Source organism: Phocoena sinus, chromosome 1 (assembly GCF_008692025.1).
Source record: "Phocoena sinus isolate mPhoSin1 chromosome 1, mPhoSin1.pri, whole genome shotgun sequence".
Lineage (NCBI taxonomy): Eukaryota > Metazoa > Chordata > Mammalia > Artiodactyla > Phocoenidae > Phocoena > Phocoena sinus.
The window spans coordinates 155,429,568-155,456,267 of record NC_045763.1 but is presented as its reverse complement, the minus strand read 5'-3'; the positions used below and the strand labels follow the sequence as shown (position 1 = coordinate 155,456,267).

The following is a 26,700-nucleotide window of genomic DNA, read 5'->3' as shown; positions in this document are numbered from 1 at the left end:
AGACAGCAGGCGGACAGAGAGGCTTGAGGACCCCTGCAAGCTGTCATGTTCTCCTCTTTCTGTTATTTAGGTGTAAATTCACCAATATTTTCCATTCTTCTTTTTTTAAAGTGGTGGCATAGCCTGTCTCTTCAAGGCCTCATTTTTCCTAGAACAGAATACAGTATTTTCAGTGCAGTCTGATATGGACAAACTATAGAAGCATTATTAATTCTCTCATTCTGGGCATTATTCTTTAACAGCACCTAAGATCACATTAATATTTTTGACAAGCGCATTACATTATTGATTTATTTTAAGTTACTGTATATCTTTGTGCCTCAGTTTCTTCACCTGTAGAATGGGAATGCCAATAAATTTACTTTAAGGGTTTTATCCAGAGTGAATGAGTTAATGCTTTTAAATGATTAGATACTTTAAATGATTAGAGCAGTGCCCAGTACATGGTAGACCCTTCATATATGTTAGCTGCTATTATTTTATGATTTTTATTATATTCTTATTAATGGTCAGTTAAAATTCCTAAGTCTTAATCATATTGATGTTCAATCACATTCTTCTCATCCATTCTAATGGGTTTTTTGTTTTTATCTTTAAGGGAAAGATTTGGATTTACTAAATATAATCTTGTTAAAATTCCATTATGCCATGTTATCTAAATCAGGATACTCTTATCCAATTCATGCTGTGTTCCTCTAGGCTGTGCATTATTTCACATGTGATAAGTGCATCATCTGTGTGTCCCAGGCTGTTAAATCATTGTTAAAAGTGTCAGATTTGTCCCTGCAGTGGACCACTAGAGACGTTGCTCCAGGTTGACACTGATTTAATAATTAGTTTTCTTTGGAGATAGGTGCCCAATCAGTAAAAAGCTGACTGGAATTTATACCATTCAGCCTGTATTCCATGCACAATAGATCCTTCATCCAGGAACATGGTGTTGATGAAGGAAGAGCCCCTGCCTTCAGAGGAGCTCCGCTTCTGCCTGAGTGCTCACAGGTTTTCAACTGTGGCTCTGTGATATCTTTGGCAAGTTCTTTCAGTACCTGATAATGTAGTTAGAACAACAAAGATCCTCTTACCTCACCTGAATATTTCTCTGTTAATTGTGTTTTTAAATCTCTCAGGGTTTCCTCCCCTGTTTCCCAGACCACACAGGCAGATTGGAAAGAACAAAACTATTGCTTGAACACACAGCTTCTGCAGTGTTGTGAGCATGTTTGGGATCTTGTTTCTCATTCTGGTGTAGGGCTGGGGTGGGACAGATGGGTGAAATAGGGAAACTATAGTATACTTTTCGCCTGGGATGTTCCTCTTTGCTATGGCAGAGGAAATTGCATAGGGGCAGGGCTAACTGGGAAGGGCTAAGGATTGAAATTAGATCAGTTCATTGAGGGGCTCATTATCACTGCCTTCCCTCCATCTTCCAAAAAGAGGATCCCGGTGTGGTTCTGGAAATGCCTCCTGGTCTGTGGACATCACTAAGCCTGTCACAGTAACCCCATTCCTGTGATCAGTGATTGGCTCAGACATGAGCATGAGATGCATAGTGTGGGACAAAGACCAAGTGAGAAGAATTGTGTCCTAAACAAATGTAAGAATTACTACTATTTTCATTTTGGAGAAAAAACAGATGGCAAAGATATCAGTGTTTCTACTCAAAATCCCACAACAAGTAAAGCAGAAAGGATCAGTCTACACTTTAATCTTGAGTATTGAGCCATTATTTTCTTTTCCAGTGGCAGCAATTCAGTGAACCTTCCATTTGAGTGTAGTTTTATGGACAATTAACTGCTTCTGTTAATTGATCTAGGGGAAAGAGATATAAAAAATTGCAAAGCAGTTTTACTTGAACACTTCACTTGATTTTTTTTTTTTTTTTTTTTTTTGGCGGTACATGGGCCTCTCACTGTTGTGGCCTCTCCCGCTGCGGAGCACAGGCTCCGGACGCGCAGGCTCAGCGGCCATTGCTCACGGGCCCTGCCGCTCCGCGGCACGTGGGATCCTCCCAGACCAGGGCATGAACCCGTGTCCCCCCTGCATCGGCAGGCGGACTCTCAACCACTGCGCCACCAGGGAAGCCCTTCACTTGATTTTTTTGGTGGGTTTGGTTAATGAACCCTTTTGAACAAGCCCATTGTAATTCTCTTTGCTAGTACCTTTTATTTCATCCCCAGCAGTTATCACAGCCTGAAATTTTCTTGCTTGTTTGTTCTCTGTCTCCTCCAGCTAAATGTGGGCTGCATGAAGACAATGGTATTGTCTGTCTCATATTCCAATGCCTGGAATAGGTAGTTGCTTAATAAATATTCACTGAATGAACAATCAGATTTTCTAGCCATCTCTATTACATCAACATGTAAGCTATGCAAAACACATTTTTTAAGTGCATTCTCTATTCCTGGCATAGTGGTAAACAAAATAGCCCTATGTAATTCTTAATTTTTAGAAGGGAAAAGCAGAAAAGGAAGGAAGGAAGAGAGAGAGAGAGATGGAAAGATGGAGAGATGGAGGGAGGGAGGAAGGATGAAGGAAAGAAAGGGAAAGGAAAGGAAAAAGAAAGAAAGAAAAGAAGGAAGAAGGAGGGAAGGAAGGAAGAAAGGAATGACTATGAGAGTTCTGGAGGCTTGGAAGTGCAAGATCAAGATGCCAGCCAATTTGTTTCCCGGTGAGAGCTTTCTTCCTGGCTTGCAAATGGCTTCCTTCTCCTTGAGTTCTCACATTGCCTTTTCTTGCAGTGTGCACATGGAGATCTCTGTCTGTCTCTCTCACTCTTCCTTTTCTTATAAAACCACTAATCCCATCATAAGGACTGTACCCTTTTGACCTTATATAACCTTAATTACCTCTCAAAAGTCTTATTTCCAAGTACCATCATATTAGGGGTTTGGGCTGCAACATATAAATTGGGGGTGAGGGACGCATTCAGCTCACAAAGGAAGGAAGGAAAGAAAGAAAGAAAAGGAGGAAAGGGAGAGAGAATATGAAGGAAGGAAGGAAGAGGTAATTTGAGAAAGCATTAAGTGCTATGGAGAAAAATAAGACTGAGCCATGTAATGTGCCTGGAGAATTATGTTAAATTGGGTGGTCACACGGCCTCTTCAAAGAGGTGACATTTATTTAAGATTGATATGTAAAAGTGAGCAAGAAGAGAGTTCCAGGCAGAGCGGTAGGTAGTCCAATGGTTCCGAGGAGGAAACGGCTCACAGTGTTTGAAGAACTGAATGCCAGTGGGGTGAGCATGGTAGGTGAAAAGATGGTGACGAGGAATAAGGTTAGTCACATTGATGGGAGCTCCATAAAACAAAGATTTGTAAGTCATGGTTAAGAAGTTCTAATTTATGCTGAGAGTATGGGAAGCCAATGAGAAATTTTTAGAAGAGGAGTGAAACCATCTGATTAGGTTTTTTAAACTTCACTCTTTTGGTCATGAGGCAAATGGATTGTAACTCGGTAAGAGTGGCATCAGGAGACCAGTTTAGAAGCTATTTTATTAGTTCATGACTAGTAATGATGTGTGGCACCAAGGTGGTTGTAGTGAGGATGGGGAGAAATAGATGTATAACAGATGCCTTTTGAAGGGTGAGTCAATTGAATTTGCTAATAGATAGACATGGGGCTTAAATGTAAAAAAGGGACATTACTGCTTAGATTTTTGGCTTGAGCAAAGAGCTTCAAAGCTGTGAGAAAAGTCAGGTGTCTTGATAACTTCCTCTGCAGTTCTATTCATCCAGGCTATGAATTATCAAGACCCATTACCTCTTGCAATCATTACTGGTACCTTATAATGCTTTTTTAAGGAGTTTCTTCTAAGTTAGAGTCAGGAAGTATTCAAGATAGGACATTCTATGAATACTAATTGATTTTTTTTCTCCATTAGTTAATTATTTCATGAATTAGCAAAAAAGTTCAAAAATAGTGATTAACATAAATTTAGGTACCTATCTGTGGATTCTGTTATTGATTCTTGAATTTCATGACCATGGATAAAAAGAGATAAATCTATTAATAAATAATTTTACTTTTGTGTATCTATATGTATACATACTGTATGCATATATATGTATGTGAATATTATTTTAAACTCAACAGTTCTGATAGCAAGATGTTCAAATATGAATTTTTAGTATAAAGCACTTAAAAGCCCTCAAATGGAGTATTTCATTATTGATACAATTTAACTGTATTATCTATATTATAGCTTATGTATTGTCATTCTGTGAAAAGCCAGTTTAAATCATTAATGAAAACTCCAGAGTTTTCCACCATTAACATTTCTTTCAATATACTCATTCTTTTTTTGTTTGTTTTTTGTAGGGGTAAGAAGAACAAAAACAAAACAAAAAGGCAGTTGAGACAATAGTCTTTTCTCTTTTGTTCATAAATCTAGCTGACTTTTTTTTTTTTTTTTTTGCGGTACGCGGGCCTCTCACTGTTGTGGTCTCTCCCGTTGCGGAGCACAGGCTCCGGACGTGCAGACTCAGCAGCCACGGCTCACGGGCCCAGCCGCTCCGCGGTATGTGGAATCTTCCCAGACCGGGGCACGAACCCGTGTCCCCTGCATCGGCAGGCGGACTTTCAACCACTGCGCCACCAGGGAAGCCCAATCTAGCTGACTTTTAAAGTGAGTGCTCTAAATTGGATTCTTTCATTTTCAAATATTTCTATTCTAAATTGGCAGACACCACGATTATTAGCTTTTTACAGAGAAAGAGTGCTATAATTACTTAATTTTATTTTTTTGCCAAATGAATTTCTACTTTATTCACTAAGAAAATTGTACAGCACCCACCTCAAATTTATTATGTGTGCTATGTGTTTTAAGACCTTGCACATCACACCTCACCCATCCCGACCTCTCCCCATGTCCTACAGGATAGAGAACACTCTGGAGCTTGGCAGGCAGTCACAATGCTTGACCTTTTGTTCTTCAACTTTCTGTTCCTCTGGGATCCTTTTCATTTCAACCAATTATCCTCTTTGCTGAGTGTTGACTCTGATTCTTGAGCTCCCTTTTTTGTGTGGTTTCTAAGAGTATTTCACCACATATGGTTCTGTCCCTCCCCCTTCACACATATCTAAGTTCTTTTCATCATTTTAGGCTCATTCTTTCTAAAGTTTTTCTTGAACTTTGGTCAACTGAACTTTCCCCCTTAATTTACTTTTGGTAAATTCATACTCCCTTCACCCATTATTCCCACCCCCCCATTTATTAAAAACAAAATAAAATAAATCATAACAAGCATCAGTAAGTAAACAGCTAGTAGCTTAATGGCAAAGAGGCATTTTTTTCCCCAAAAATACAAATTTGGTAATATTGGCATTTAGTCTATGTATCTAGATGGTTGGCCATTTGAAAGGGCAATAGAGTTCCTATTAGGTTTGACCCTCAGATGATGGCTTCAGGAAGATAAATTCTGTTTTCAAATAATGTCATCATCTGGACTGCATGTGTCATATCTTCTGGTTGCCAACAACAAAAATATCAAAGGAATTGTAAATTTCATGAAGGTTAGTACTATTTTTATCCTGCCACTACTGCACCTTAATTGTTTAGAAATGTACCTGCCATGAATGAATGAAAAATAGCAAAGGGAATTTATTATATTTTAACAGAAAAAAATAGCATTGCAGGGGTTAGTGTACTTGTTTTGTGATTGCCCTCAATGTGTCAATCAAGAGATTGGGATTATATCAGGCCGGATTGTTGCTTTCAAGTCATAGAACCTTCCTTTGATTGATTTAAGCAGAAAGAAATTTGGTGAAAGGATATTGTTTGGGGTATTCAGTGCTCACAGAGTCAATGAGAAACTGGAGGACCCAGCTTGAAAAGGAGCGGGAACCAAGATACCTCTAGATGGCCATGGCAGCCAAAAATGCAGATGCCTTCTAAAGACAGGAAAGTAGAGCAGAATGGATACATGGCCTGGGTTTGAATGAGAAAAGTCACAGCTGAAAGGTACAGAATCTGCCCAGGATCTGCCAAGCAGCAAGATTACATGCTAAGTGTTGAGGACAAAGCATTTCAGGATGTATCCCTCTCTTTGCTAGATTCCTTCCAGTTTTGGTGCTGTGGCCCAAATTAATTGTCCTTATTATTCTTATAAAGAGGCCTATTTTCTTATTATGGGAAAAGTATGTTTGCCTCATAGATGAGCTACTTCTAGGCTAATAAACTATGCAAGCTGATGATATTTTATTGTTGTTTACTATGTTTGTAAGTTCCACAGGCATGGGGAAACAGATATCATGAATATCTATCATAAGAACTGAGTAGATATTTATGAATGAATCTTGATAATGTAGGATGTGAATTTTGCAGTTTTAACACCTATCCCTTTGGGGTTTCCTATTCTGATGCCAGAAGAGACAAGTTCTCTCATTTTGGGAGCCTCACTACCTGGGATGATGTAAGCCAAAAATCTCTATAGCCATGGCCAGACTTCTCCTGCCCTCACCTATAGGATGAGTGTCCATAATGCCAGAAGAGAACCGTGTAAAGACATAGAAACAGAAAAAGGGGAGAGAGAGAGAGCTGCTATGAAAGTTATAATTATGGGATTACCTAAAATTTTAATGTTTTTTAAATGTTTCCTTATGTTAGTTTGGTTAGCTTTTTGTTTTTTAGGAATTTGTGCATTTTATCTAAATTTTAAAATGCATTGGCACACAGTTGTTCAAAATAGCCTCCTCTTAATCTGTTTTAAATTTTTATTTTTCTAATTTAAAAATTTTATCCACTCTGCTTTAGATCCTAGTCCCACATAGGTCATTACAGAGTGTTGACTGGAGTTCCCTGTGCTATTCAGTAGGTTCTTATTAGTTACCTATTCTATATATAGTAGTGTGTATGTGTCAATCCTCATCTTCCAGTTTATCCCCCCCGTCCCCATTACCCTCTGGTAACTACAACTTTGTTTTCTACATCTGTGACTCAACTTCTGTTTTGTAAATAAGTTCATTTGTACCATTTCTTTAGATTTCACATATAAGCAGTATCATATGATATTTGTCTTTCTGTCTGACTTACTTCACTCAGTATGACAGTCTCTAGGTTCATCCATGTTGCTGCAGATGGCATTATTTCATTCTTTTTTATGGCTGAGTATTGTTCCATTGTATACATGTACCACATCTTCTTTATCTGTTCCTCCATTGATGGACATTTAGGTTGCTTCCAGTCCTGGCTATTGTAAATAATGCTGCAATGGACATTGGGGTGCATGTATCCTTTTGAATTATGGTTTTCTCCAGATATACACCCAGCAGTAGGATTGCTGCATCATATGGTAGCTCAATTTTTAGTTTTTTTAAGGAATCTCCATACTGTTCTCCATAGTGCCTATACAACAGGAACCTCCATACTGTTCTCCATAGTGGCTGTATCAGTTTACATTCCTGTCAACAGTGTAGAAGGGTTCCCTTTTCTCCACACCCTCTCCAGCATTTATTGTTTGTAGATTTGGTTGATGATGGCCATTCTAACTGGTGTGAAGTGATACCTCATTGTAGTTTTGATTTGCTTTTCTCTAATAATTAGTGATGTTGAGCATCTTTTCATGTGCCTCTTGGCCATCTGTATGACTTCTTTGGAGAAGTGTCTATTTAGATCTTCCACCCATCTTTTGATTGGATTGTTTGTTTTTTGATATTGAGCAGCATGAGCTGTTTGTATATTTTGGAAATTAAGCCCTTGTCAGTCGCTTCATTTGCAAATATTTTCTCCCATTCTGTGGGTTTTCTTTTAGTTTTGTTGCTGGTTTCCTTTGCTGTGCAAAAGCTTTTAATTTTAATTATGTCCCATTTGTTTACTTTTGTTTTTATTTTCATTACTCTCAGAGGTGGATCAGAAAAGATCTTGCTGCGATTTATGTCATAGAGTTTTCTGCCTATGTGTTCCTCTGAGATTTATAGTATCCAGTCTTACATTTAGATCTTTAATCCATTTTGAGTTTATTTTTGTGTATGATGTTAGAGAATGTTCTAATTTCATTCTTTTACATGTAGCTATCCAGTTTCCCCAGCACCACATATTGAAGAGACTATCTTTTCTCCATTATATATTCTTGCTTCCTTTGTCATAGATTGACCATAGGTACATGGATTTATTTCTGGGCTTTATATCATGTTCCATTGATTTATAAGTCTGTATTTGTGCCAGTACCATACTGTTTTGATTACTGTAGCTTTATAGTATAGTCTGAAGTCAGGGAACCTGATTCCTCCAGCTACATTTTTCTTTCTCAAGATTGCTTTAGCTAGTCACAGTCTTTTGTGTTTCCTTACAAATTTTAAGATTTTTTTTGTTCTAGATCTGTAAAAAATGCCATTGGTAATTTGATAGGGATTGCATTGAATCTGTAGATTGCCATGGGTAGTATAGTCATTTTGACAATATTGATTTTTCCAATCCAAGAACATGGCGTATCTTCCCAGCTTTTTGTGTCATATTCTTTTTCTTTCATCAGCTTCTTATAGTCTTTGGAGTACAGATCTTTTGGCTCCTGTGGTAGGTTTATTCCTAGATATTTCATTCTTTTTGATGTGATGATAAATGAGATTGTGTCCTTAATTTCTCTTTCTGATCTTTCATTATTACTATTTAGGAATGGAAGAGACTTCTGTGTATCAAGTTTTTATACTGCAACTTTACTGAATTCATTGATGAGCTCTAGTAGTTTTCTGGGAGTATCTTTAGGAATTTCTATGTATAGTATCATGTCATCTGCAAACAGTGACAGTTTTACTTCTTCTTTTCCTGTTTGGATTCCTTTTCTTTTTCTTGTCTGATTGCTGTGGTTAGGACTTCAACAGTATGTTGAATAAAAGTGGCTATAGGGGACATCCTTGTTTTGTTCCTGATCTTAGAGGAAATGCTCTCAGCTTTTCACCATTGAATATGGTGTTAGATGTGGGTTTGTCATATATGGCCTTTATTATGTTGAGGTATGTTACCTCATTACACAATTTCTGGAGAGTTTTTATAATAAATGGATGTTGAATTTTGTCAAAAGCTTTTTCTGCATCTATTGAAATGATCATATGTTTTTTCTTCAGTTTGTTAATGTGGAATATCACACTGATTGATCTGCAGATATTGAAAAATCGTTGCATCCCTGGGATAATTCCCATTTGATCATGGTTTATGATCTTTGTAATGTATTTTGAAATTCAGTTTGCTAGTATTTGTTGAGGACTTTTGCAGTGATGTTGGCCTGTAGTTTTCTTTTTTGTAGTATCTTGTCTGGTTTTGGTATTGGGGTGATAGTGGCCTCATAGAATAATTTTGGGAGTATTTCTTCCTCTGCAATTTTTTGGAATAGTTTTAGAAAGATAGGTGTTAACTCCTCTCTAAATGTTTGATAGAATTTGCCTGTGAAGCCATTTGTTCCTGGACTTTTGTTTGTTGGGAGTTTTTTACCCACAGTTTCAATTTCAGTACATGTGATTGGTCTGTTCATATTTTCCATCTCTTCCTGGTTCAGTCTTGGGAGATTGTACCTTCTAAGAATTTGTCCATTTCTTCTAGGTTATCCATTTTATTGGCATATGGTTTCTTGTAGTAGTCTCTTATCCCTTGTATTTCTGTAATGTCAGTTGTAACTTCTCCTTTTTAATTTCTAATTTAATTGATTTCAGCCCTCTCCCTTTTTTTCTTGATGAGTCTGGCTAAAGGTTTATCAATTTTGTTTATCTTTTCAAAGAACCAGCTTTTAGTTTCATAGATCTTTTCTATTGTTTTCTTTGTCTCTATCTCATTTATGTCTGCTCTGATCTTTATGACTTCTTTCCTTCTACTAAATTTGGTTTTGTTTTTCTTCTTTCTCTAGTTCCTTTACGTATAAGTTTAGCTTGTTTATTTGAGATTGTTTTGTGGTGTTTCCTGAGGTAAGCTTGTGTTGCTATAAACTTCCTTCTTAGAACTGCTTTTGCTGCATCCCATAGGCTTTGGATCATCGTGTTTCCATTGTCATTTGTCTCTAGGTATTTTTGGATTTTCTCTTTGATTTCATCAGTGAGCCATTGGTTATTTAGCAGCATATTGTTTAGCCTGCACGTGTCTGTGCTTTTCACAGTTTTTTTTACTTGTAGTTGATATCTAATCTCATAACATTGTGCTCGGAGAAGATGCTTGATATGATTTCAATTTTCTTTAATTTACCAAGGCTTGCTTTGTGGCCCAGCATGTGATCTATCCTGGAGAATGTCCCACGTGCACTTGAAGAAAATGTATATTCTACTGCTTTTGGATGGAATGTTCTATAACTATCAATTAAGTCCCTTTGTTCTAATGTTTTATTTAAGGCCTGTGTTTCTGTGTTGATTTTCTTTCTGGATGATCTGTCCATTGATGTAAGTGGGATGTTAAAGTCCCCCAGTATTATTGTGTTACTGTTGATTTCCCCTTTTATGGCTGTTAGCATTTGCCATATATATAGAGGTGCTCCTCTGTTGGGTGCATACATATTTACAATTGTTATGTCTTCTTCTTGGATTGATCCCTTGATCATTATGTAGTATCCTTCTTTGTCTCTTGTAACAGTCTTCATTTTAAAGTCTATTTTGTCTGATATGAGTATTGGTAATCCAGCATTCTTTTGATTTCATTTGCATGGAATACTTATTTCCATCTCTTCACTTTCATTTTGTATGTGTCCCTAGATCTGAAGTGGGTCTCTTGTAGACAGCGTATATATGAGTCTTGTTTTTGTATCCATTAAGCCACTCTGTGCCTTTTGGTTGGAGCATTTAATCCGTTTACATTTAAGGTAATTGTCTATATGTATGTTCTTATTGGCATTTTGTTAATTGTTTTGGATTTATTTTTGTAGGTGCTTTCTCTTCCCTTCCTGTTTTGTTCTTTTCTCTTGCTATGTGATGACTGTCTTTAGTGTTGTGTTTGGATTCCTTTTCCTTTTTTGTGTGTATGTGTATTGTAGATTTTCCCATTAGGTTTTGATATAGCAGTCTATATATGTACAAGATTGTTTTAAGTTGCTGTTCTCATAATTTAAAATTCATTTCAAATATCTTGCATTTGTACTCTCTTCCTCTCAAGATTACTGGTTTTGATATTATATTTGTGTGTACATGAGTTCCTACCTTTACTGTATGTTTGTCTTTACTGGTGAGCTTTCCCAGTTTGTAATTTTTTTTGTTTCTGGTGGTGGCTTTTTCTTTTATGCCTAGAGAATTTCCTTTAGCTTTTGTTGTAAAGCTGGTTTGGTGGTGCTGAATTCTCTTAGCCTTTGCTTGTCTGTAAAGCTTTTTATTTCTCTGTCAAATTTGAGTGAGAGCCTTGCTGGGTGGAGTATTCTTGGTTGTAGGTTTTACCCTTTCATCACTTTAAATATATCATGCCACTCCCTTCTGGCCTGCAGAGTTTCGGCTGAAAAATCACCCAGTAATCTCAGGGGCATTCCCTTTTATGTTATTTGTTGCTTTTCCCTTGTTGCTTTTAATATTTTCTGTATGTCTTTAATTTTTTTCAATTCAATTTATATGTGTATCAGCGTGTTCCTCCCTGTGTTAATCCTACCTGGGACTCTGTGCTTCCTGGACTTGGGTGACTATTTCCTTTCTCATGTTAGGGAAGTTTTCAGCTATTATCCCTTCATATATGTTCTCAGGCCCTTTCTCACTCTTTTCTCCTTCTGGGACCCCTATAATGTGAATGCTGGTGCATTTAATATTGTCCCATAGGTCTCTTAAACTGTCCTCATTTGTTTACATTCTTTTTTTCTTTATTCTAATCCACAGCAGTGATTTCCCCTATTCTGTCTTCCTGCTCACTTATCTGTTCTTACAGCTCATGTATTCTGCCATTGATTTCTTCTAGTATGTTTTTCATTTCAGTTATTGTATTCTTCAACTCTGATTGTTCTTTATATTTTCTATTTCTTTGTTAAAATTTTGTTTTAACTTCTTGCACTGTGCATTCATTCTTTTTCTGAGATCTTGGATCATCTTTATGATCATTACTCTGAAGTCTTTCTCTGTTAGATTGCCAATCTCCACTCCACTAGTTGTTCTTTGGTGTTTTATCTTTTTTCTTCATCTGGAACATATTCCTCTGATGTCTTATTTTATTTAAATTATTAAACCAACTGTTTTCCCAGTTGGTTCCACAGGCTGCTGGATCATACATAGTTTTCCTGCTTCTGTTGTCTGCCCCCTAGTAGGTGAAGCTGGTCTAGAGGCTTGTGCAGTCTTCTTGATGTGAGGGGTCGGTTCCTGCCCACTGCTGAGTGGAGCTTGGTCTTGGCCCTCTGATGGGCAGTGCCATGTCAAAGGTTGTGTGTAGAGGTAGTTGTGGGCTCAGGAGCTCTTCAGGCTGCCCGTCTGTTGATTGGTGGGGTTGTGCTTATGCCCTTTTTGTTGTTTGGCCTGAGGCATCTCAGTACTGAAGCCTACAGGCTGTTGGGTGGGGCCCTGTTTTGGTGCTGATGACCCGAGCAAGATGTCTGCCTTCTTGAGGGTTCATGTGTCTGAACAGTACCCGAAATTTCCACCACCAGTGTCCATGTTTCCAGGGAGCACCACAGCCATACCTCACCTCCCCACGAACCCCTCCAAGACCAGTGGGTAGTTTTGGCCTAGGCTCCTGTGAAGACACTACCTTTGACCTGGGCTCTGGTACGTGTGAGACCTTGTGTGTCTCCTCAAAGAGTGAAGTCTCTATTTTTCCCAGTCCTGTGAGCTCCTGCAGTCAAGCCCTGCTGGCTTTCAAAACTAAATGCTTTGGGAGCTCCTCCCCCTGATGCCAGATACTCAGGCTGGGGAGCCTGATGTGGGGCTCAGAACTGTCATGCCTGTGGGAGAACTTCTTCAGTATAATTATTCTCCAGTTCGTAGATGGCCCACCCATTGGGTGTAGTATTTGATTATATTGCGAGTGCACCCCTCCTACTGTCTTGCCGTGGTTTCTTCTTTATATTCTTGGATATAGAATATCTTTTTTTGCAGGTTCCAGTCTTTTTTATTAATGGCTGTTCAGCAGTTGGTTGTGTTTTTCGTGTATTCGTGGGAGGAGGTGAGCCCATGGTACTTCTATTCTGCCATCTTTTTTTCCTCCAGAGATTTATGTGAACTTTGCCAAACAGTAGCTTCTGGGGCTGAGGGTGACGGCCAGGAGGACACTCAGCAAATGGTTGGTACAAATGGAAAGGCTCCTCATTAACCACACAGCTGCTAGTTTGCATTACCACCAGCAACTCGAAACTACAGCCAAGTAGTTGGCTGACTTAACATGGAGGCTGAGAAGCTTTTTCTTGCAGTACTGATGAAGAGATTAATAAAAAGGATATGGCCCTTGTAGCTGAGTACAGTGAGTTTTCATCCAAGTGGCCTTGTCTTCTTCTCATAAGTTTGTTTAAGATATTCTCTCCTACAGGGACAGAGCCTGTCCCTAGGCCTGCTACTGCTCTGTCTCTATAAGTTTTCCCCTCAATCAACGGCTGGTCCCAGTTGGTGTGTGTGCTTTCAGGGCATTCACTCTTGATTACTTGACATTAGATGATCTTGGACAAGTTATTAATTCTCTGTGAGCCTCAGTATTTTCTTCATTAAATAGGGATAATGACAGTAAACACTTCATTTGGTTTCTTCTTTATGGATCCTCAAAGTTCATCAGAAAATTTAAAAATCCTCTAGCTTATCTTGCACTACTCTATTTTCTCTTCTTCTATTTTTAAAGTCACACAGGAGAAAAATAATCAGTTTTCAAAGTTCCATTGATCTGATCTCCCTGCACCAGCAAAAATGTGTCCAAGTGATTCTGCCAAAAAGTAAGCCAAAAACTCATCAAAGGTAAAACGAAGAAGTGAGGAGTGGAGAAGGAAGGGGATGGTGAAAGCTGGGGGTCTTTGGACTGGGAGCCCAAGTAGCCAGAGAATATTTTCATGCTGTTGAAATCTACAGTACTATATACCCGCTTTGGTTGTCATACAAACAAGCACACTCGCGGACACACACTTTCTCTTTCTCACAAAAGCAGGCACACATTCACACTCACACAAACCCGTGTGAAGAATCTATCAATAGTAACCTCTAATAGCTGTTGCGTGCTGCAAATGGTTCAGCTCACTTACCTTTTGATTGGTGTAGGGTCAAAAGAATATACAAAATCAAGGGGGAGCCCCACAACCATGTAGATTCCAGATCCCTCTCCCCCAGGCAGATTCATGATTTTACTACTTTTATCTTTTAATTTCTCTACTACCTTTGTGTGGGAATGATATCCTACATTTACTCTATGTTGCCTTTAGCAGTGAGTTTTTACTTTGTAACTTTCTTGTTTCTAGTTACCGCCTTTTTGTTTTGTGTTTCTTTTTATAAGTTCCTTTTACATTTGTTGTAAAACTGGTTTGGTGGTACTGAATTCTTTTAGATTCTGCTTGTCTGTAAAGCTTTTGCTTTCTCCATCAAATGTGAATGACAGACTTGCTGGGTAGAGTATTCTTGGTTGTAGGTTTTTCCCATGCATCACTTTATATCATGCCACTCCCTTCTGGTCTGCAGAGTTTCTGCTGAAAAATCAGCTGATATCCTTATGGGAGTTCCCTTTTATTTTATTTGTTGCTTTTCCCTTGCTGCTTTTAATATTTTCTCTTTATATTTAATTTTTGTGATTTTGATTACAGTTTGTATTGATGTGTTCCTCTTTGGGTTAATCCTGTGTTGGACTCTCTATGCTTCCTGGACTTGGGTGACTGTTTTCTTTCCCAGTTTAGGGAAGTTTTCTGCTATTATATCTTCAAATTTTTTCTCAGGCCCTTTCTCTCTCTCTCTTCTCTTTTTGGGACCACTGTAATGTGAATATTAGTGTGCATGATGTTGTCTCAGAGGTCTCTTAAATTATCCTTATTTCTTTTCATTCTTTTTTCTTTTTTCTGTCTAGTGGCAGTGATTTCCACTACTCTGTCTTCCAGCTTAGTGATTCGCTCTTCTGTATCACTGAGTCTACTATTGATTCCTTCTAGTATATTTTTCATTTCAGTTATTGTGTTCTCTATCTCTGTTTCGTTGTTCTTTAAATTTTCTAACTGTGTTAAAAACTTTTAACTTCTCACTCTGTGCATCCATTCTCCTCCTGAGTTCTTTGAACATCTTTAGGATCATTACTCTGAACACTTTCTCAGGTAGCTTGCCAATCTCCACTTCAGTTAGTTCTACTTGTGGGGTTTTATCTTTTTTCCTTCGTCTGGAGCACATTCCTCTGCCTTCTCATTTTGTCTAAATTGCTATTTATATTTTTATGTATGTGGTAAGTTAGTTATGTTTCTTGAGCTTGGAGAAGTGGCCTTCTATAGAAGACATCCTGTGTGTTCCAGTAGTGCACTCCCTTCTCATCACCCAAGCTTTATGCTTTAGGGTTTCCCCTTAAGATGGCTGTGTGGGTCCTTCTGTTGTAGAAGCCTGATTGTGTGGATGGTCTGGTAGGCTTGATTGGCCCCTAGTCCTGTTGGTTGCCAGACCCTGCCTTGTATGGATGCTGTTAGCTGCTCTTTAGCAGGGCCTGGTCACAAGGCCTGGTTGCAGAACCCTAGGGGACCCCAGGAGTAGCGCTGGCTCACTAGTGGGTGGAGTCAGGGTCCAAAAAACTCTGGGGCTGTTGCCCACCACTGGCATGTGAAGCCAGAGCCTGGGGTTAGTTCCACACTACTGACAGGCACAGCTGTTTCCTGGAGTCTGGCTGCAGGACCTGGGGTTCCCAGAGCTTGTTTCAGATCATGGAGGGGGTGCTTGTTCCTGACACAGTTGCATATGGGATCCAGGGTGTCCTGAAGGTTGTGTTGGCCTGCAAGTGGACAGGGCTAGGGCCCAGTTGTTCCTAGGGTGCTTTCTGGCATCCTGTTCATGAATTTGGTCTGCCGGTTGGGGATCATAGTTTTCCTCCTTCTGATGACTGCCTCTGGTGGGTTAGGCTAGTCTAGAGGCTAATGGAGGCTTCCTGTTGGGAAGAGCTGGTGCCCACTCAATGGTGGGTGGAGCTGGTTCTTGGCCTTTCTGCAGTCCTATGGGGCACTTGTAAGTATGTCCCACTGGCCTTCAAAGCCAACTGTCTAGGGGCTTGTCTTCCTGGTACTGGACCCCCAGGCTGGAGTGCCTGATATGGAGCTCAGAACTCTCACTTCTGTGGGAGAACCTCTGCAATATAAATATTCTCCAGTTTGTGGATCACCTACCCAGGGGGATATAGGGTTTGACTGTATCATGAGTCTGCCCCTACTGTCAGTCTCATGGTTCCTTCTGTATGCCTTTATTTGTAGAAGGTCTTTCCTGGTAGGTTCTAGTCTTTTTTCATTGATGGTTGTTCTGCAGATAGTTGTGAGTTTGGTGTGCTAGTGAGAGGAGGTGAGCTCAGGGTCATTCTACTTCACCATCTTGGCTGCTCTCTTCATGGTCTTTTCTTAATTTTCTATCATTATTTTCTTATTCTTCTGGCCTTAATTTTTTCTTCTGACTCATCTTCCAATTCACTGGTTTCTTTTCTTTGGTTCTGTATAGCCTACTGTTCTATCTATCCACAAAGTTTTAAATTTCAGTTCTAGAATTTAAATTTTCTTTGTTTTCAGAGTTTTTGGCTCTTTGCTAAGTTTTTTCACCTTATTTTATTCTTTAATCACAGTTATTTTGAAGTTCCTATCAGATGAATACAATAACTGGATTTCTCATGGGTCTTTGAGTACTGTCTGTTTTTTTTCCCTCTTGCTATTTGGCCACATCTTTTTTTTTTTTTAATTTATTTTATTTATTTATTTTTGGCTGCATTGGGTCTTCCCTGCTGCGTGCATGCTTTCTCCAGTTGCGGTGAGCAGGGGCTACTCTTCATTGCAGTGCGTGGGCTTCTCGTTGTGGTGGCTTCTCTTGTTGCAGAGCACAGCCTCTAGGCGCGCAGGCTTCAGTAGTTGGGGCACGAGGACTCAGTAGTTGTGGCTTTTGGGCTCTAGAGCGCAGGTTCAGTAGTTGTGGCGCACGGGCTTCATTGCTCCATGGCGTGTGGGAACTTCCTGGACCAGGGCTTGAACCCGTGTCTCCTGCATTGGCAGGTGGATTCTTAACCACTGCGCCACCAGGGAAGCTCTGGCCACATCTTTTAATATGGTTATTTTTAATTGAATATCATATGTTGTAGATGAAAACTTGTAAGATATTTTGAAGCTTGAATGAATGTTCTTTTTCCAGGTAGGAGTTAGATTTATTTCTTGAAAGCAGCTTGGTGAAATGGCAGTCCCCTTAACCCTTTAAGGGGTTGAGCTGAACTGAAGTTTAAGTTTTTATGAGGGCTGATCTGTTTTCTCTTTACCTTACTTTCAGTCTGAAGCCCTCTGGGGTCCCTAATGGCATCTTATGTCTTCACCCGAGGCTATTCATCCCTTAACGGCTGTGAAGTCAAATTTTTTTGCCCTTCCTTGTGGAACTTTTAAATACTTCATTCAGTCTCATTCAGTCTCTGAGCCTTTCAGCACCTGCTTTGGAGGTATACTCCCTCGAGGCTTCCCTTATCTCAGAATTTTGGCTTTGAAAATCCTCTTTATCTTCATGACTCTCTGATGAGTTCAAACATAAGGGTTTTATAATTTTTTTTCAGCTTTTATATTATTTTCTGCAGGAAATCGGTGAGAAACAAAATGACCTCCATTGCCAGAGCAGAAGTCCGCTTCATTTTTGAAGAACAAAAACCTTGTCTTTGAAGTTTTATTATACTACCCATTTTCTGAAACTCACCAGCTAGAGAGACATGATGGTTAGAAATCACATTAGTTAATTTTCAGGATCCAGGATGTTAGGAGTTATCATCGTAGGAGACCTGACTAAAGACGGCAGGAGCCAAGCTCTTCTTCCAGTATAGGAGGGTGGTAGAGAGTGTCTGAGACTCAGATCCACAGGGCTACCCAGGACCATCCTCTGGGGCAGCAAGGGATGAAGAAGGTTCTGAGGGAAGTGGCTAGCATTCTTGGATTAGCTGTCTGATTTGGGGCTTAAAGAGGATGAATTATTTCTCACTTGGTATACTTCCACCCTCAGTCAGAATTGGCTTAAGAACTGACTTAAGTCTGATTTTGTAGGTGATATATTTGGCTATAAGGAATGCGAAATCCACAGAAAAAGAAAAACTTGTGGTTCCCAATACAAACATTTGTGTCTCTACAATTAAAGACAAGGCAAAGATGGCTGCTCTCAACATCTTCATTTAACATCATGCTTGAAGTCCTCACAGATGCAGTATATCAAGAAAAGGATATAAAAAGTATACAGACAAAGAAGAAAGAAATAAAACTGCCACTATTGTCAGATGGAATGACTGTCTACATAGAAAATGCTAATGCATCTACAAAAAAATTCCTAGAACTAATTAGTGAGTTCAGCAAAGTCACAAGATCTAAGATAAACATACAAAAACCTATTGTATTTCTCTATCAGAGTAGTGAACACATGGATATCAGAACTAAAAAGATATTACCATTTATAATCATTCAAAATAAAAAAGTAAGTACAGGACAAGATATACAGGACTTCTTATGCTAAAAACTACACAATGCTGATCAAAGAAAATCTAAAGAAATGGAGAGAAATATCTTTTTTATTACTCAAAACAATAGAAATTTATTCTCACGCTGTTTCAGAGGCTCGAATCTGAGATCAACATGTCAACACTGTTGATTCCTTTTTGTTGGTTCTGAGGGAGAATCTATTCCTTTTCCTCTTCCTAGCTTCTGGTCCTTACTGGCAATCCTTGGCATCTTTGGCTTGTAGACTCAGTACTCCAGTCTATGCTTCTGTTGTCACGTGGCATTCTACTTGTGTGTCTCTGTCTTCACATGGCATTCCTGTATCCAAATTTTCTTTATTTTATAAAGACACCAGACCAGTCACTGGGTTAGGACCCACTCTTCCTAATCCACTATGACCTAATTTTAACTTGATTATTTATATCTGGAAAGACCCTATTTCCAAATAAGTCACATTCACAGATCCCAGGGTTGGGCCTCAATATATATTTTTTGAGGGACACAATTCACCCTATAGCAATATGCCTTATTTTAAATTATATTTTTGTGGATTGGAAGACTCAGTGTAGTAAAGATGTCAATTCCCTTCAAAACCGACTTACTGATTCAACACAATTTCTCGCAAAATTCCAGCAAGATTTTTGTAGATATAGAGAAGATTATTCTAAAATTCACATGGAATTCAGAGGAACTAGAGGAGCTAAAACAATTTGAAAAAGAAGAATAAAGTGGGAAGAATCAGACTACCTGATTTTGCTATCAAGACTGTAGAATTAACAGTGGAATAAATGCATAGATCAATGGAACAGAATAGAAAATTGGAAATATACCTGCACAAATATCACCAATTGAGTTTTGATAAAGCTTCAAAAGCAAGTCAGTGGAGAAAAGATAGCCTTTAGCCTTTTCAATAAATGCTGTTGATGCAGTAGTAGGATGTCCAAAGGGCAAAAAATTGAACCTCAATCAGTCTCACAGCTTATACAAAACTACCACGTATATTAACACAGAATGGATCACAGACTTAAATATAAAATGTAAAAGCATATAAGTTAAGAGAAAAGAGAAGAAACTTTGCAGTATCTATGCCAGGGCAAATAGCTCTAAGACTTGATACCAAAGGAAGATTTATAAAACAAAAAATTGATAAATTAGACTTTATCAAAGTTAAAAACTTTTGTTCTGTGAAAGACCTTGTTAAGAGGATAAAAAGACAAGCTATAGACTGGGAGAAAATAATTGCAAACCCTATATATGAAAAAGGCCTAGTATCTAGAAGGAATTTTCAAAATTCAACAGTGAAACAAGCAAACAATACAATTAGAACATGTGCAAAGATAGGTCAGCAAGTGGCAGTCTCAGTCCAGGTATTTGTGGGTTTAATTTTTTTCCTCCTATGATTATTACATTTTAATGAGAATTTTTATTTTGAAATAATTATAGAATCATATGCAGCTGTAAGAAATGATACAGAAAGATCCCATGTACCCTTTACTCAGTTTCCCCCAATGGTAACATCTTGCAAAACTATACTATAATCTCATAACCAGAATATTGACATCGATACAGTCATCTTCATCACCGCAAGGATCCCACATGCTGTCCTTTTACAGCCGAACTTACTTCCCCTTCCACCACATGCCCTCCTTAACTTCTGGCAACCACTGATTTGTTCTCCAACTCTATAGTTTTGTCATTTTAAGAATGTTATGTAAATGCAATCATATATAACCTTTTGGAATTGGCTTTCTTCACTCCACATAATTTTCTGGAGAGTCATACATGTTGTTGCATGTATCAATCATTTGTTTCATTTTATAGCTGAGTAGTGTTCCATGGTATGGATATACCATACCATGTAATATTACTTAAGTTTGCTTAACCAGTCACCCATTGAAGAACATCTGAACTGTTCCCATTTGGGACTATTATGAATAAAGCTTCTAAATATTTGTATATAGGTTTTTATGTGAACATAAGTTATCATTTCTCTGCAATAAATGTCCAGGAGTGCAAGTACTGTGTAGTATGGTAGCTGCATGTTTAGTTTTTAAGAAACTGCCAAACTGCTTTCCGAAATGGCTAAATCATTTAAATAACCACAAACAATATACGAACATTTCAGTTCCTCCACATTCTCACCAGCAATTAGTGTTGGCACTATTTTTTATTTTACCATTCTGATAGATGTGTTTAATTGTGGTTTTAACCTAATGGATAATATCATATGTATTTTCATGTGCTTATTTGCCATCTGTATATCTTTGGTAAAAATTCTTATTAAAATGTAATAATCATAGGAGGAAAAAAATTAAACCCACGAATACCTTGACTGAGACTACCACTTGCTGACCTAATTCCTTGATTTTATCTGATTCCTGTTTCATTATCACAGACCATTTCTTTTTCTTTATGTGTGTTGTTTTAGCCTCCTCAGGTAGACTGTGGGCCACTTGGGCACAGAGATATGTCTTTCATATGCCCTTTTTCCACATGCTCCACAATTCCTGCACCAATACTGAGCATGTGGAAGTGAACCTCACTTAATGTGTTTGGCAGTTGGGTAAATAACTGAGGTAAGTGGTGTTATCACAAAACCCTGTTACTTCATTGAGTTGGAAATGTAAAATGAAGAATAAAATGGTATTTTTGTTTTGTTTCTTTACCCTCAAGAAGACATATGAAATAGATAAGCATAAGATTTGTATAGCAGGTACATTTTGTATTTTTTGGTTGATAGTTTGAATTTCTGCTGAATTGCTAAACATTAGAAGTATTTTTTGTATTTCCTCATATACTTTTAAAACATTTTTTTGAGGTAATGATAGGAAGGGTCTCTTAGTACTTCTCTTTCTAAATAAGTAAACAAATTTATGGAGGGGTTAATTTACTACCCAAGATCACAAAATAATGTCACAGAAACATAGAAGGCAGTCAATATTAGTCCTAGGGCTTTTCCTTGGTTTTCCAAGGTGATTCTTACTATTTCTGTTACTGATTTGTAATTTTAAGTATGGTTTCTTTGTAAAACTTGTGAGGAGGATTAAGAGCCTATAATCATAAAATTCCTCAAATAAAATTTCCATGGATTGAAAGATGAAGAGCATATTTTTTGTTACCACGTTATAACAGTTTGCTATAAAGAAAAATGTCTTATAATTGAGGTTCTCTTTTGATTCTTATACGTATTTCGTATTTATTATAAAGTTCTTTTTTTCTGAAGACCTACTCAACTATTTAAAAAGTAGATTGGTTATATAAGTAATTAACATATTCACTTGTGAAAAACTTTCTACATGATTGCTCAAGGCCTGCCTGTGCTTTTGGGAGAGTGGAATGAAAAGACTATAATGGCAGTTAGAGAAGAGTCTAATTCTCCTTTTACCTTTAGATGATGTTTTAATGCAGTCAGTGTAGTGGATGTTTGTTAGTTCATATCATTTGATCGAACACCAAATTGAATAATGGAATTGAAATAAGCAATCCCCTTGCTAGATGAAGAGAAACAAACAGATACTTAAAGGTGAAGATAGCTATAGGGAATAACTTATAGTTTGCGTTTTTTAGAAGTGAAGTAAGGTAAATGGCAGTATGCACTAGGTTAATGTTAATTTCTTTATAAAAAGATTCTCAGTCCTTGAAGTGGGGCAACCCTGTGAGCCTAAAAATTTGATCTTTGGCATTCCAGTTTTATTGAGCTGTATGACATAGAGAACTGACGATGAAAAGAGCCTTCAGTTAGTATTCCGAACAATAGAATTGCCTTCTCTAAAAATCTCTCCCTGAAATAATTTTATACTGGTATTTAATGATTTTTTCCTCCTGAAAGTGACAGTTGAAAAAAAGTATAAAATCTCAAATTTGAGTTCAAATCTTAGCTACTTCACTTACTAACAGTATAGCCTTGGATAATTCATTTATCACTCCAAACTTAGTTCTCTTCATCTATGCATAGGGAACTGTTATCTACCTCACAGGATTGTCAGGAGGATGAAATGAGGTGACAGTACTGTGACTGTTGTCCAGTAGGATCTTAGTAGATGCAGAACCTAAATTGAGATCTTATGTAATACTGTTAACTCCCCTGTTTATTCTTTATTTTTCCTTCACTCCTTCACAACATCTACCCTTTCTTTTTTTCTTTATTAAAAAAATAATCACAGAGGTTTGTATTGGGTCCTTTCCCCTCTGCTATAACCTTTCCATACTTGAAAAACAAGTTTATCACAATTTTCTCATCTCTACAATAGGCAATCTCTTCTCCTTCAGCATGCTGAGAAGTCTGTGGGATTCAATATTAAAGGAACTTAAGTTTATATGAGGATAATATGCCTGTATCATTCTTGGCAAATGAGTTGACACAAAAGACCACAGGGTTCTTCATCTGTCTACATTTCTATTTCATTCAGTGTGGAGTTCCTTGTCGTAGACATATGCTAATGTTAGATAAGAAGTATGATCAGGAAATAGAATTTCAGGGGAAAGAGGTTTGAGAAGAGCTGTAAGAATCAGATGAAAATGCTTGGAAGGGCTTCCCTGGTGGCGCAGTGGTTGAGAGTCCGCCTGCCGATGCAGGGGACACGGGTTCGTGCCCCGGTCTGGGAGGATCCCACATGCTGCGGAGCAGCTGGGCCCGTGAGCCATGGCCGCTGAGCCTGCGCGTCCAGAGCCTGTGCTCCGCAACGGGAGAGGCCACAACAGTGAGAGGCCCGCTTACCGAAAAAAAAAAAAAAAATGCTAGGGAAAACCATCTTAAATGAGGGATCTTGTGATCTTCTGCATCAGTTGATAAATTAGACTTAATCAAAGTTGAAACCTTTTCCATTTCAAAAGAAATCATTAAGAAAATTAAAAGTCAAGCTACAGATTGGGAGAAAATGCACACAAAACATATATATCTGATAACTGACTTGTATCTAGAATATTTAAAACATTCTTACAACTTAATAAATGAAAGAAAAACAGCCCCATAAAATGTACAAAAGCTTTGAGTAGACATTTTCACAGGGAAGATATACAAATGGCAAATATGCTCCTGAAGGATGTTTAAAGTGATTAGTCATTAGGGAGATTGAATTAAAAGTACAGTGAGATACCACTGTACACGCAGTAGAATTTTTGCATATTTTTGGCTATAACGAAAAATAATGACAACAGTAAATGTTGATGAGAATGCGGAGAAGCTGTAACTTTCATTCTTTGCTGGGTGGAAATGTAAACTATATAGACACTGTGGAGAACAGTTTGGCACTTTAAAAGTTCACAATAACTAACCATGTGGTGCAGTAATTCTACTCCTAAGTATTTACTCAAAAGAAGAGAAATGAAGAAACTATACCTACACGAAGATTATATGTGAATATTCACAGCAGCATTATTCATGAGAGAGTCAAATTTTGGAAACAATTTGGATGTCCATCAGTTGGTAATAGATAAACAAAATGTGGTATATTGATGCAAAAGCATGCTATTTGAAAAAAAAAGAAAAGAAAAAGGAAACAGTCCACTGATATTTGTTACAACATGGGCAAACCTCAGAAAAGTTACGCAAAATGGAAGAAATCAGACATAGCAGATCATATAATGTATGATTTCATTTGCATGAAACATCTATAAAAGGCAAATTTTATAGACACAGAAGGCACATCAGCAGTGGCCAGGGACTGGGTGAGGAGCAGTGATTGATTGCAAATAAGCACAAGGCAATCTTTTGGGGTGATGGAAATGCTCTAAAAGTAGATTGTGGTGATGGTGACTAATGCACTATATATTTTCTTAAAATAATTGAATTGTACATTTTTATGAGGTGAATTTTAAATTACATTTCAACACTAAAATTTTTAAAAATATGCTGTCAACTTTTTAAAATTTAACAGTTTTTAATGTCTGTCTGAAATGCATGCAATTATTTCTGTTGATCATCTTCCCTTTCCCTTACATCGTAGAATTGCCTAATACCTGCATTGAACTTATGACTGACTTTGGAACCTTTGCTACGATGCAACTCCATCATTTTATTTAATCTCAAAGCAGAGACAAATCACAAAACATACATTAAGGTCATAGAAATTGTTTTATTCTTTTAAAAAATAAACAGTAAAATTCACTTTTTTTTTGCATTACAGTCCTATGAGTTTGGTCAAACATTTACAGTCATATAACCACCAATCAAGAACTGTTCCATCACTACCCTCCCTCCCCCAGACTCCCTCATGCTATCATGTTATAGTCAATACTTTTCCCTGCTTCCAATCCCTGGAAACCTTTTACTGTTTTCTGTCCCTACATTTTTACCTTTTCCAGAATGTTTTATACATAGAATAATATAGTATGAAGCCTTTTGAATCTGGCTTATTACACTTAATATAACATTTGAAATTCAGCTGTGGTGTTGCCAGGTATCAGTATTCTGTCCATTTTTATTGCCAAGTCATATTCTATTTCATGGATGTATCATTGTTTATCTATTCACCAGATGAAGGGTATTTGGGTTGAAATTATGAATAAATCCTCCATGAACTTCATGAACAGGTTTTTGGGTGAGCATAAAAATTTGGGGGGTAGGTAGGAGTGGTTTAATATCTGGTTTGTGACAGTTTTTAATATTTGTAAGGTTTATAATGATGGTTGCTTTTTTTATCCCTGTTACTGGTAACCTTCTCTCTTTTTCTCTTAATCAAACTGGCTGAAGGTTTATCAGTTTCTTAGATTTTTTTTCATGAACCAGCCTTTGATTTTATCTATGTTTTTCTGCTTTCAATTCCATTGATTTCTTTTCATAACTGCTGTTTTCTTCCTTTGTTTATTTTGGGTTTAGTTTGCTCTCCTTTCCCTAATTTTTTAAGTTGGAAACTTAGTTATTCTGTTTAAATTTTAGTGTTTAATGCTATGAATTTTCCTCTAAGCAGTCTTGAATGCATCCCACCATGTTCGATATGTTGTGTTTTCATTTTCATTCAATTCAAAATATTTTCTAATTTTCCTTGTGTCTTCTTTTTTTGGTTCATGGTTATTTAGAGGCATGTTTTTAAGTTTCAAAGCATTTGGGGATTTTCCAGTTATCTTTTTGTTTGTTGTTAAGCTCTAGTTTAATTCTATTATGATCAGAGAATTTATGTGATTTTAATTTTTATGATTTCTTAAGGTTTATTTTATGGCTCAGATTATGGTTCCGCTTGGTGGATGTCCCAAATGCACTTTAAAGAATGTGTATTCTGCTGTTGGGTGGACTGTCCTATAAATGTCAGTTGGTAAAGTTGGTTGGTACCATTCTCAGGTCTTCTGTATCTTTACCTATTTTCTATTTGTTCTATTGATTACAAAGAGAAAAGTACTGAAATATTCGGCTATAATTGTAATTTTTCTTCGTTCAGTTCTATCAGTTTTTGCTTCATGAATTTTGAAGCTCTGTTTTTATTTATTTATTTATTGTGATTAATCCATATTTTATTGTATTTTATTTTTTTAACATCTTTATTGGAGTATAATTGCTTTACAATGGTGTGTTAGTTTCTGGTGTATAACAAAGTGAATCAGCTGTATGTATACATATATCCCCATATCTCCTCCCTCTTGCATTTCCCTCCCACACTCCCTATCCCACTCCCCGAGGTGGACAAAAAGCACAGAGCTGATCTCCCTGTGCTATGTGGCTGCTTCCCACTAGCTATCTATTTTACATTTGGTGTATATATGTCCATACCACTCTCTCACTTTGTCCCAGCTTACCCCTCCCCCTCCCTGTGTCTTCAAATCAATTCTCTACGTATGCATCTTTATTCCTGTCCTGCCCCTAGATTCTTCAGAACCATTTTTTTTTTTTAGATTCCATATATATGTGTTAGCATACAGTATTTGTTTTTCTCTTTCTGACTTACTTCACTCTGTATGACAGTCTTTAGGTCCATCCACCTCACTACAAATAACTCAGTTTCGTTTCTTTTTATGGCTGAGTAATATTCCATTGTATATATGTGCCACATCTTCTTTATCCATTCATCTGTCGATGGACACTTAGGTTGCTTCCATGTCCTGGCTATTGTAAATAGAGCTGCAATGAACATTGTAGTACATGACTCTTTTTGAAATATGGTTTTCTCAGGGTATATGCCCAGTAGTGGGATTGCTGGGTCGTATGGTAGTTCTATTTGTAGTTTTTTAAGGAACCTCCATACTGTTCTCCATA

General features: G+C 37.6%; 1 protein-coding gene across 6 annotated transcripts in view; it reads left to right on the top strand.

The window, feature by feature from the left end:
• Positions 1-26,700, top strand: part of RGS7 (regulator of G protein signaling 7) — a 631,374-nt gene that overhangs the window by 157,503 nt on the left and 447,171 nt on the right. The window lies entirely within an intron of this gene.